Source organism: Tupaia chinensis, unplaced genomic scaffold, assembly GCF_000334495.1.
Source record: "Tupaia chinensis unplaced genomic scaffold, TupChi_1.0 Scaffold000634_1, whole genome shotgun sequence".
Lineage (NCBI taxonomy): Eukaryota > Metazoa > Chordata > Mammalia > Scandentia > Tupaiidae > Tupaia > Tupaia belangeri.
This window is the reverse complement of record NW_006160154.1, coordinates 5,416,872-5,427,464: the sequence shown is the minus strand read 5'-3', so window position 1 is coordinate 5,427,464 and position 10,593 is coordinate 5,416,872. Positions and strand designations below refer to the sequence as shown.

At 39.5% G+C, this 10,593-nt stretch overlaps 1 protein-coding gene and 1 pseudogene across 2 annotated transcripts in view; one reads left to right on the top strand and one right to left on the bottom strand.

The window, feature by feature from the left end:
* Positions 1–10,593, bottom strand: part of ATP8A2 (ATPase phospholipid transporting 8A2) — a 693,132-nt gene that overhangs the window by 21,928 nt on the left and 660,611 nt on the right. The window lies entirely within an intron of this gene.
* LOC106736096 (cytochrome c, somatic pseudogene) lies at positions 4,618–4,917 on the top strand (annotated as a pseudogene).

Below are 10,593 nucleotides of genomic sequence, written 5' to 3'. Positions count from 1 at the left end.
TAAATAAAGTATTCAAATAGAAATATTTATATATATATATATATATATATATAAAATCATAAAGAATCCACAAAATACTCCTGGAAGGAGTTATAAATGAATACAGTAAAGTGTCAGGGCACGAAATCAACATACCAAAATATGTAGCACTTTTAAACATCGACAACAAATAAACTGAAGTAGAACTGAAGAAAGTGATTCCATTTACAATACTCACAAAAAAATTTAAAAAATAGGAATAAGCCTAACTCAAGAAGTGAAAGACCTCTACAAGGAAAACTATGAAAAACAAAAAAGAGAGGCCGGCAAGTGGCATGGTGGTTAAGGGCACTGGAGTCCCACGTGGTTCAAGTCCTATACCTGGTGGCTTGCCGTCTCCCTTTCCCTCTTTTTTTTTTCTCTCTTTCTTTCTGTCCCTCTCTGGTCAAATTAAAATAAGTAAATAAATAAAGTTGAATAAAATAATTCTTTAAATAAAACTGAAAAAAGAAATTAAAAATGATACACAAAAACAAAAAAACATCTTAGATTGGAAGAATATAATCAAAATGTCAATTCTACCCTAATTAATCCACAAGTTTAATATAATTCTAATCAAATTGCCAGAGATATTCCTCACAGAAATATAAAAGAAAATCATTAAATTTGTCTGGAATCATAAAAGGCCCTGTATCACCAAAGGAATACTGTGCAGGAAAAAAAAAAAAAGGTAGGAAGCATCTCACTTCCTGACTTCAAAACATAATGCAAAGCTATGATAATCAAAACAGTACGGTACTGGCACAAAAAAGAAAGGCACATAGCCTATCAGAAAAGAATAAATCCCAAACATACAGCTAACTGATTTTTTTCAAAGGTCACAAGATAACAGTAGGAAAAGAAAATATCTAGCAATGGTGCTGGAAAAACTGAATATTGCCTGCAGAAAAATGAAACTGGACCCCTATCTCTCATCATTAACAAGACTCAACTCATAATGGATAGAATATCTAAATAAACCTCTTACTATAAAACTACTGGTGGAAAATTCAGAGGAAACTCTTGGAGACATCAGAGTAGACATGACTCTTTTTTTTTTTTTTTTTTTTGGGTTTTTTTTTTGAGAAAGCGAGAGGTTTCCCCTTGGCGGGGGCTGGCCATGCCATAATCCCTTCTCCTCCATTCACGTGTTCACATATCTGACATGTTTCTCAGATGGATTTTGGGCACACATGCACACCAACCCAGTGTGAGTTTTAAGCTGCTGGGTCTGGGACTTGAACTGCAATTGACCACGTGGGAGTCCACTGATATAACCATTATGCCATCTGCTGGTCCCTATTGTGTATTTATGGGTTCATTTAAAATATATTGCTGCAGATTCTAGATGAAGCTTTGTTTCTGGCTTGAAACTTCTTTTTTTTTTTTTTTAAGAATTATTTTATTAAACTTTATTTTACTTATTTATTTTAATTTGACTAGAGAGGGACAGAGTAAGAGAGAGAGAGGAGGAATGTGAGAAAGCAAGCTGCCAGGTCTGGGACTAGAACCATTGTCAGCCATGCGAGAGTATAACACCCTTAACTACCACGCTACTTGCCATTCTTGGCAAAGATTTCTTAAATAATATCCCCAAAGCACAGGCAATAATCCTGAAAATAAACAAGTGGTACTTCACCAGGCTAAAATGCTTCTGTATAGCAAAATAAACAATTACAGTGAGGAGACAACCCTCAGAATGGAAGAATATATTTGCAAACTATTCCTCAGATTAGGGACTGATAATCAGAATATACAGGAAACTCAAGCGGTTTATCTGCAGGGGTTTGGGGGAGGAATTCCAATCAAAAGCTGGGCAAGTGAATTGACCAGAAAACTCTCCAAGGAAAAGATACAAATGGCCAAGAAGTTTATAAAAAAATGCTCAGCATCCCTTATCATAAGGATGATGCAAACTGAAACCGCAAGGAGATAACACTTAACCCCAGTCAGAATGGCTAAGATTAAAAAAAAATAAAGAGTGGTAAATGCTGGTGAGGCTGTGGTGAAAAGGGAACCCTCCTATGCTGTGGGTAGAATGTAAATCAGTACAACCACTGTGGAGAACAATCTGAAAGTTCCTCAGAAACCTTCAAATAGAACTACCATATGACCCAGTAATTCCATTCTTAGTTATCTACCCAAAGGTTAGGAAAACACTCAGGTGGAAAAACATTTGCACATCTACATTTATTGCAGTATTATTCACAATTGCTAGCACACGAATCAATCCAAATGTCCAAAAACAGATGAGTGGATTGGAAAAATGTGACACATATACACTATGCAGTACTACTCAGCAATAAAAATAATGAAATCCTGATGTTTGATAGAAAGTGGACAAATATGGAAGATTTAATGCTAAGCAAAGCAAGCTAGACTATGAAAAAGAGGCACTGTATGTCCCTACTTATTATATATTGAATATCTGCACTCCATAGCAGATAAACTGAATGAAGGATTCGAAGGCACATTAGCAGGGAGGGCAACTGTAGATTCTAGAGACAGTAGAGGAGGGACTGGATAATAGGGGGTAGGAGGGAGGGGACTAAGGGAGACAAACCAACAAAACATTAACAGATACAAAGATGAGAAGTTATCTGCTGATGATAATATATATGGTCATTTCTTTTGCTTGACCAATATGCCCTATACTCATGCTGGGGAAAACCATGCTGTACACTGTAAAGATGTAACGTGATTAAATGTATTTTTTTAAATGTAAAAACAAAAAACAATGATGCTGAAGTTAACTTTCTTATTTAAAGTTAACTTTGGGAGAATACACAGATTTTAATAGTTAGAATTTATTTATTTATTTATTTTTAAAGAGAGATTTTTGCTATAGAGCATATGCACTCACTGGAGAGACAGAGAGATTCAAAGAGACAGAATGAAAGTAATCATCTCCCTGAGGGGATGGCCATGGGCCACAATCCCTTCTCCTCCATTCTCTTCTCAGGATCATGGGTATGCACACACACATGCCCAGTGTGAATTTAAGTCCAGTGATCCAGGACTTGAACTGTGGTCAACTACGTGGGAGTCCAGTGATGTAAACATTATGCTATCTGCTGGTCCCAAGTTAAAATATGTTTTAAAAATAATAAAAAAGAAAACAAGAACTATGAAATTTTAGAAGTGAAAAATAACTAAAATGAAGTCCTTAGTGGATTGGCTCAATAGCAGAATGGAGGGGACATGGGAAAAAATTGTGTAAGCTAGAGATGAAACAGTAGAAATGATCTGTTCTTAGTAACGGAGAAAAAACAGACTACAAAAAATGAACAGAGTCTTAGAGACCTGTGAGTATATACCTGAAGATCTAATATGCACCTCTTCAGAGTCTCAGAGGAAGAGGAGAAAAAGGGTGGGTGGAGAAAGCACTCTGAGAAATAGTGACTGAAAATGTTCCAAATTTGGAAAGAGATATAAACCTACAGGGCAAATTTTTAAAAAGATAACTTCACAAAAATTCATGCCAAAACGAATTGTAATTAAGCTTCTGAAAACTGAAGAGAAATAAAAGGTCCCAGAGCAGCCAAAGAGAAATGACACCTTACGTAGATGGGAAAATCAATTAGAATAATAGAATATTTCTCATGAGAAATCATCGAGGCCAGGTGAAGGTGGCACAATATTTTGTAAATGCTGGGGGGGGGGGAATCCATCGGTCCAGTGAAATCATGACATTCTTTAATGGACGGAAAACTAAGAGAATTTGTTACTCTCAGATCTGTCTTACAAGAGTAGCTAACAGTTTTATAAACAAACAAAAAAAAACAATAATTAAAGAAGAAACCTTGGAATATCAAGAAGAGGAGCATGGTAAGCAAAAAGATGGATAAGCATAGTGGGTTTTTAATTTTTTTTAAACTGCTGAATTTTCCAAATTATGTTTGATGGGTTAAGGCAAAAACTATATATTGTCTGATGTGGTTCTAAATGTATGCAGACAAAATGTTTTACAGAAAGCATATTATACATGGGGGATGGGGGAAAAGAAACAAAAGAAGGTGAAATTTCTGTGCTTCAATTAAATTGGTAAAATAACACCAGTAGACCTTGGTAAGTATGTATAGCCCTCTATCCTATAATGTATAATTATAACAGGTATAATGTAACACATAGAGCAACCAGTAAAAAAACAATACTAAGAACTACACTCAAAACCACAACAAATAAATTAAAACGTAATTTTTTAAATGTTTACATAACCACAAGAAGACAAGTGAAAGAAAACAGAAAAATGAAAAACAGAATAAATGGACATAGGTGCAGACCAGCATGTTCTTGGACTTAGAGAGCGGGTCATCTGGCTTCTGAGTGGTTACTCTACATTCCCAAGTGACAAAAGAGAATTAAAAATGGGTGATGTTCGCTGGGCGCACGTACGTGCGTGTCCAAGATCCCAAGAGGAGAATAGAGGAGAAGGGATTGCGGCATGGCCATCCCCCCGGGGGAATGATTTCTTGCTTTCTGTGTCTCTCTATCTTTCTGGCAAGTGTACATGCCCTATGGCAAAAACCTCTCAAAATCCCCAGGGAAAAAACCCCTAAAAAAAAAAAAAAAAAAAAGAAAAGAAAAAAAAAAGGTGATGTTGAGAAAGGCAAGAAGATTTTTGTTCAGAAGTGTGCCCAGTGCCACACCGTGGAAAAGAGAAGCAAGGGCAAGAGTGGCCCAAATCTCCATGGTCTATTTGGGCGGAAGACAGGTCAGGCCCCTGGGTTCTCTTACACAGATGCCAACAAGAACAAAGGCATCCCCTGGGGAGAGGATACACTGATGGAGCATTTGGACAATCCCAAGAAGCACATCCCTGGACCAAAAGTGATCTTCACTGGCATTAAAAAGAAGTCTGAAAGAGCAGAGTTTATAACTTATCTTTAAAAAGCTACAAATGAGGGAACCAGCAGTTAGCGTAATGGCTATGTCGCTGGACTCCCACATAGTCGACTGTGGTTCGCGTCCCGGACCCGGTGGCTTAAAACTCATGCTGGGCACGTGTGCGTGCGTACCCAAGATCCCAAGAGGAGAATGGAGGAGAAGGGATTGTGGCGTGGCCATCCCCCCGGGGGGGGGTGATTTCTCGCTTTCTGTCTCTCTGTCTCTCTCTGTCTGTCTGGCGAGCGCACGCACCCTATAGCAAAAACTTCTCCAAAAAAAAAAAAAAAGGAAAAACAGAATAAACGAAAAACAAAAGACAAAATGGTAGACATAATGCTCAACATATAAATAGTGCATTAAATATAAGTGATATAAATATGCCAGATAAAAGACACTGACTGGGGAATAGCAGGTGGTATGGTGATTAAGGGTGCTGGACTCCCACATGGCCAACCACAGTTCGAGCCTCAGACCTGGCAGCTTGCTTTCTCACTTTCTCTCTCTCTCTTGCTTTTGCTCTCACTCTGCCCCTCTCTGGTCAACTTTAAATAAATAAATAAGTAAATAAATGAATAAATAATTTAAAAAGTTAAATAATTCTTTAAAAAAAATGACACAGACTGACAGAATAGATTAAAAAAAGTGAAGGGCTTTGCAGATGCCGCTGCCCAAGTCTCTCACTCTCAAGCATGGTCAATCCCACCATGTTCTTTGACATTACAATTCATAGTGAGCCCTGGGGCCACATCTCCTTAGAGCTGTTTGCAGACAAAGCTCCAAAGACAACAAAAATCTTTAGTTCTTTGAACACTGGAGAGAAAGGATTTAGTTATAAGGATTCCTACTTTCACAGAACTATTCCAGGGTCTATGTGCCAACATGGCGACTTCATACACCATAATGGTACTGGTGGCAAGTTGAACTATGGTGAGAAATTCGAAGATGAGAACTTTATCCTGAAACATACAGGTCCTGGCATCTTGTCTATGGCAAATGCTGAACCCAATGCAAACAGTTCTCAGTTTTTCATCTGCACTGCCAAGACTGAGTGGATTAGATGGCAAGCATGTGGTCTTTGGCAAGGTGAAAGAGGGCATAAATATTGTGGAAGCCATGGAGTGCTTTGGGTCCAAGAATGGCAAGGCCAGCAGGAAGATCACTATTGCTGACTGTGGACAACTCTAATAAATTTGACTTGTTTTCTCTTAACCACCAGACATTCCTTCTGTAGTTCAGGAGAGCATTCCTCCACATATCTGCTCGATATGTCCTGGAGCCTGTGCTCTCACTGCAGTTCTTTGGGTTCCATATTTTCCTTATTCCCCTCCAAATCTAGCCGAATCACAAAATTAAGTTTATGGTTATGAAAAACTAGGTAACAAAAAAAAATGAAGCAGTAATATGTCATCTATAAGAAACTTACTTCAAGCATAATGATACAGACATAAAGAAAATGAAAGATGTGAAAAGATATTTTATGCAAAGAAAAGCATGAAACATTATGAAGGATGGAAAAAAGGAAACTATATAATGACAGAACGGTCAATTTACCTAGAATATATAGGAATCCTAAATATCTATGTATCAAGTAACAGAGCTGCAAAATTGTGAGGCTAAAACTGATATAAATGAAAGGCAAAATGGACAAATACACAATTATAGTTTGATTCTTCCACATTCAACAATGGATAGTCCAAATAAACAAAAGATCAACAAGAAAATTAAAGAACTACAAAATATCATCAACTATCATGATCTAATCAATACATATAGAACATTCTACCTAATAACAGCAGAATACACATTCTTTCTAAGTCCACATGGAACATAAGCTAACAAAGATCATATCCTGGGCCTTGAAGCAAATTTCGACAAATGTAAAAGTACTAAATCAAATAGAGTGCATTTTCTAAAAACAATGGAATCAAACTATAAATTAGTAACAAAGATAACAGGAAAATCTTCAAACACCTGACAATGAACACTTCTAACTAATCCATGGCCCAAATAAGAAGAGTTGAAAGAAATATAAAAATAGTTGAACTAAATAAAAATTAAAATATATTAAAATTTGTGGGACAGGGGCTGGGTGGTGGTGCAGTAGTAAAGCGTGATGCTCTGCAAGGCTGATCCACGTGATAAAGTTCCAGGTTCAGATCTGGATACCTCTGACCACATCAGACACACCTATGTCCTGATAGTCATTAAACTAGTGTTAATTTGCAGACTGAATTGCCAAACTCCAGAACTTATGAGGTAAATAAATGGTTATTAATAAAAAACACCAAAATAACAAAACAGAAATAAATATGTAACTATCATAAGCATTACTGTGCATGTATCCCAGAGAAATGAAAAATTAATGTTCTCACAAAAAAAAGTATCTGTACGTAAGATACTTTTCTTTTTTTTTAGGTTTTGTTTGTTTGTTTTACTTTTTGCCATAGGGCACATGCACTAGCCAGAGAGAGGGAAAGTGAGAAATCACCCTCTTGGGGGGATGGCCATACTGCAATTCCGTCTCCATTCTTCTCTTGGGATCTTGAGTGTGCACACACATGCACTTGGCATAATTTTCAAGCTGCTAGATCTGGTACTTATTCTGTGGTTGGTCATGTGGGAGTCCAGTACCTTAACCACCATGTCACCTGCTGGTCCCAAGATATTACTCTTTTTTTTTTTTTTTTTTTTTTTTTTTGGGGGGTTTTTGCTGTAGGGGGCCATGCATTGTTTCTGCTGTAGGGTGCATGCACTTGCCAGAAGGATAGAGAAAGACAGAGAGACAGAAAGCGAGAAATCACTCCCCAGAGGGGATGGCCACGCCGCAATCCCTTCTCCTCCATTCTCCTCTTGGGATCTTGGGCATGTATGCACATGCTCCCGGCATGAGTTTAAGCCATGGTGTCCAGGACTTGAACCATGGTTAACTACATAGGAGTCCAGTGACATAGCTATTACGCTAACTGCTGGTCCCTTCCCCAAGATATTTTTCTTAACAGCCAAAAACTGGATATCCAGAAGTCCTTCAATGAATGAATGGTTAAACAGTGTGGTAGGTTAGTCCCATGGAACACTACTCAGCAATGACAAAGAAGAAATGACTGATAAGTGTAACAACCTGGATGAATCTCCAGAGAATTAAATTGAGGGGAAAAGGATCATTAGCAAACGCATACATGTTGTAGGATTCTGCTTAAATACCACTCTTTTTTTTCCTTTATTTATTTTTATTATTTTTTGAGAGGTTTTCGCTATAGGGCGCGTGCGCTCGCCAGACAGACAGAGACAGAGAGACAGAAAGTGAGAAATCACCCCCCAGGGGGGATGGTCACACCGCAATCCCTTCTCCTCCATTCTCCTCTCGGGATCTTGGGCACGCACGCACACACGCCCGGCGTGAGTTCTAAGCCTCCAGGTCCGGGACGCAAACCATGGTCGACTACGTGGGAGTCCAGCGACATAGCCATTACAATAACTGCTGGTTCCCCTTAAATACCACTCTCGAAATGATGAAATCATAGAAATAGAGAACAGATGAATGGTAGCCAGGAGTTAAGAAGGAGGCAGGTCTAAACTAGGGCTGGTTATAAAATACGAGGGGGCTGTGGAGACGGAAATGTTTAGTAGCCCGACTCTATCAACGCCATCTTCTTGGCTGTGATATTGAACTGCAGCTTCACTAGGACGTTACCATCAGAAGACACTGGGTGATGGATACCGGAGATCACTCTCTTTCTTATAATTGTATGTGAATCTACAATGATCTCCAGATAAAAAAGTTAAAAGTAAGTAAAAGAAAAAGCATTTTCTTTTACTTCATGTGTCCCTGCAGCTATCCCATTCTAAGCAATATCATGAAATGCTATCTTACCAGCTTTGGATAAAGGGGGTGGGGAGATTCTTCTGCATCTCCTGCAGGCGCATTACCCAAGGGAGAGCTTGTCCACCCCAGGCAGAGTCGTTCTGACCTCATTAACTGGGCAAGCAAAGGAAAATTTGAATGACAGCCTGGGCACATATGGAAACCATTACCTCATTCCACAACTTGCAATGAGGTAGTGAGGCTGCTCTCAGAAAGGGTTGAGCACCACAGTACTGTCGGCAAGCCTATGGAAAGGTCAGATTGGAGTCATGGGGCTGCTAGGAACAGATAAATTAGCAGGGCACCTGGCTGACCCAGGGAGGCCCCAGGCGAAGTGCTGTGGGATGGGTTGAAAAGGCCCCGGTGTAATGGAATGACTGAGAAGTGGTCCAGGCTGAGTGCATCTAGATAAAGTGGTATTTGGAGAAAGGACAAAAGAAAACACCTCCATGGAGGTGAAGTGCTAAGTTAATGATGAGGACCTACCTTTATTATGCAGAAAGTTCTATTAAAATTCTATGTCCACAGTGCCAGAAGGTGGTGGGGTGGTTAAGGTGCCAGACTCCCACATGGCGGACCACGGTTCAAGTCCTGGACTTGGTGGCTTGTTTTTTCACTTTCCCTGTCTCTCTATTTCTCTCTGTTGTTCTGTGGTTAAATTGGAAAAAAAATAAAAAGATGACGAATAAAGTTAAATAAAATAATTCTTAAAATAAATTCTATGTCCATCGTCCAGACTAGATGGGAAAGTCCTGGGTTCACACCCTGAGGTCTGCCTGTGCACACTGGACACACATACACTGCCTATGATCCTGGCTGGCTGAAGCTGGTGGTAGATAGCAATATGGAGACCCTGTTGGGGCTCCCTGTCTGTCTCTCTGTCTCTCTCATGGAATAAATAAATAAATAAATACTTAGAAAAAATTCTATGTCCACAAATAGAACAATGCCATTTACCTGCTCAAAATCATACAATGAATACCAAGACCTTGGCTTCCTCTTGAACACAATTTCCTACTATGTTTCGTCTTCCTCATTCTGCTCCAGTCAAGTCACTTTTCTTGCAGTTTCTGGAATATGCTAAGTGTTTTCCTATCCCAGGGCCTTTGTACTCACTTTCTGCTTGCATAGGGTGTTCTTCCCACTGCCACAGCTCTCTCACTCAGTTAACTCTGACCACTCTCCCTTCCTCATCACTCTCCATACCTGAACCCAACTTTGGTTTTCTGTATCATGCTTTTCTTTTTTTCTTTTTCTTTTTTTTTTTTTTGAGAGGTTTTTGCTATAGGGCACGTGCGCTCGCCAGAAAGACAGAGGGAGACAGAGAGACAGAAAGCGAGAAATCACCCCCCAGGGGGGATGGCCATGCTGCAGTCCCTCCTCCTCCATTCTCCTCTCGGGATCTTGGGCATGCACGCACATGCACCCGGCATGAGTTCTAAGCCACTGGGTCTGGGACGCAAACCGCGGTTGACTACATGGGAGTCCAGTGACATAGCCACTACGCTAACTGCTGGTCCCATGTATCATGCTTTTCAATACAGAGTGTGCATATTCTGTCAGTGTTCCCCACAGAAAGTAAGTTTCAGGGGAGCAGCAATTTTGGTTTTTGTTCAGTGACACAGTACCCGGTGTAGAGCAGTGGCTCAAGAGTTATTTGTTGAGGGATAGAAGAAATGGAGAGATGAAGGAGTAAATACAGGCAGGGCAAAGACGAAGTTCTGAAAGGGCCACAGGGCTCTTCATCTTGTGTTTCAGAAACATATCTTTGAGTGAGTTTCCTCCTAAAAGAAGGAAGGAGGACTGGCCTGCTGCACTTCCAAGAC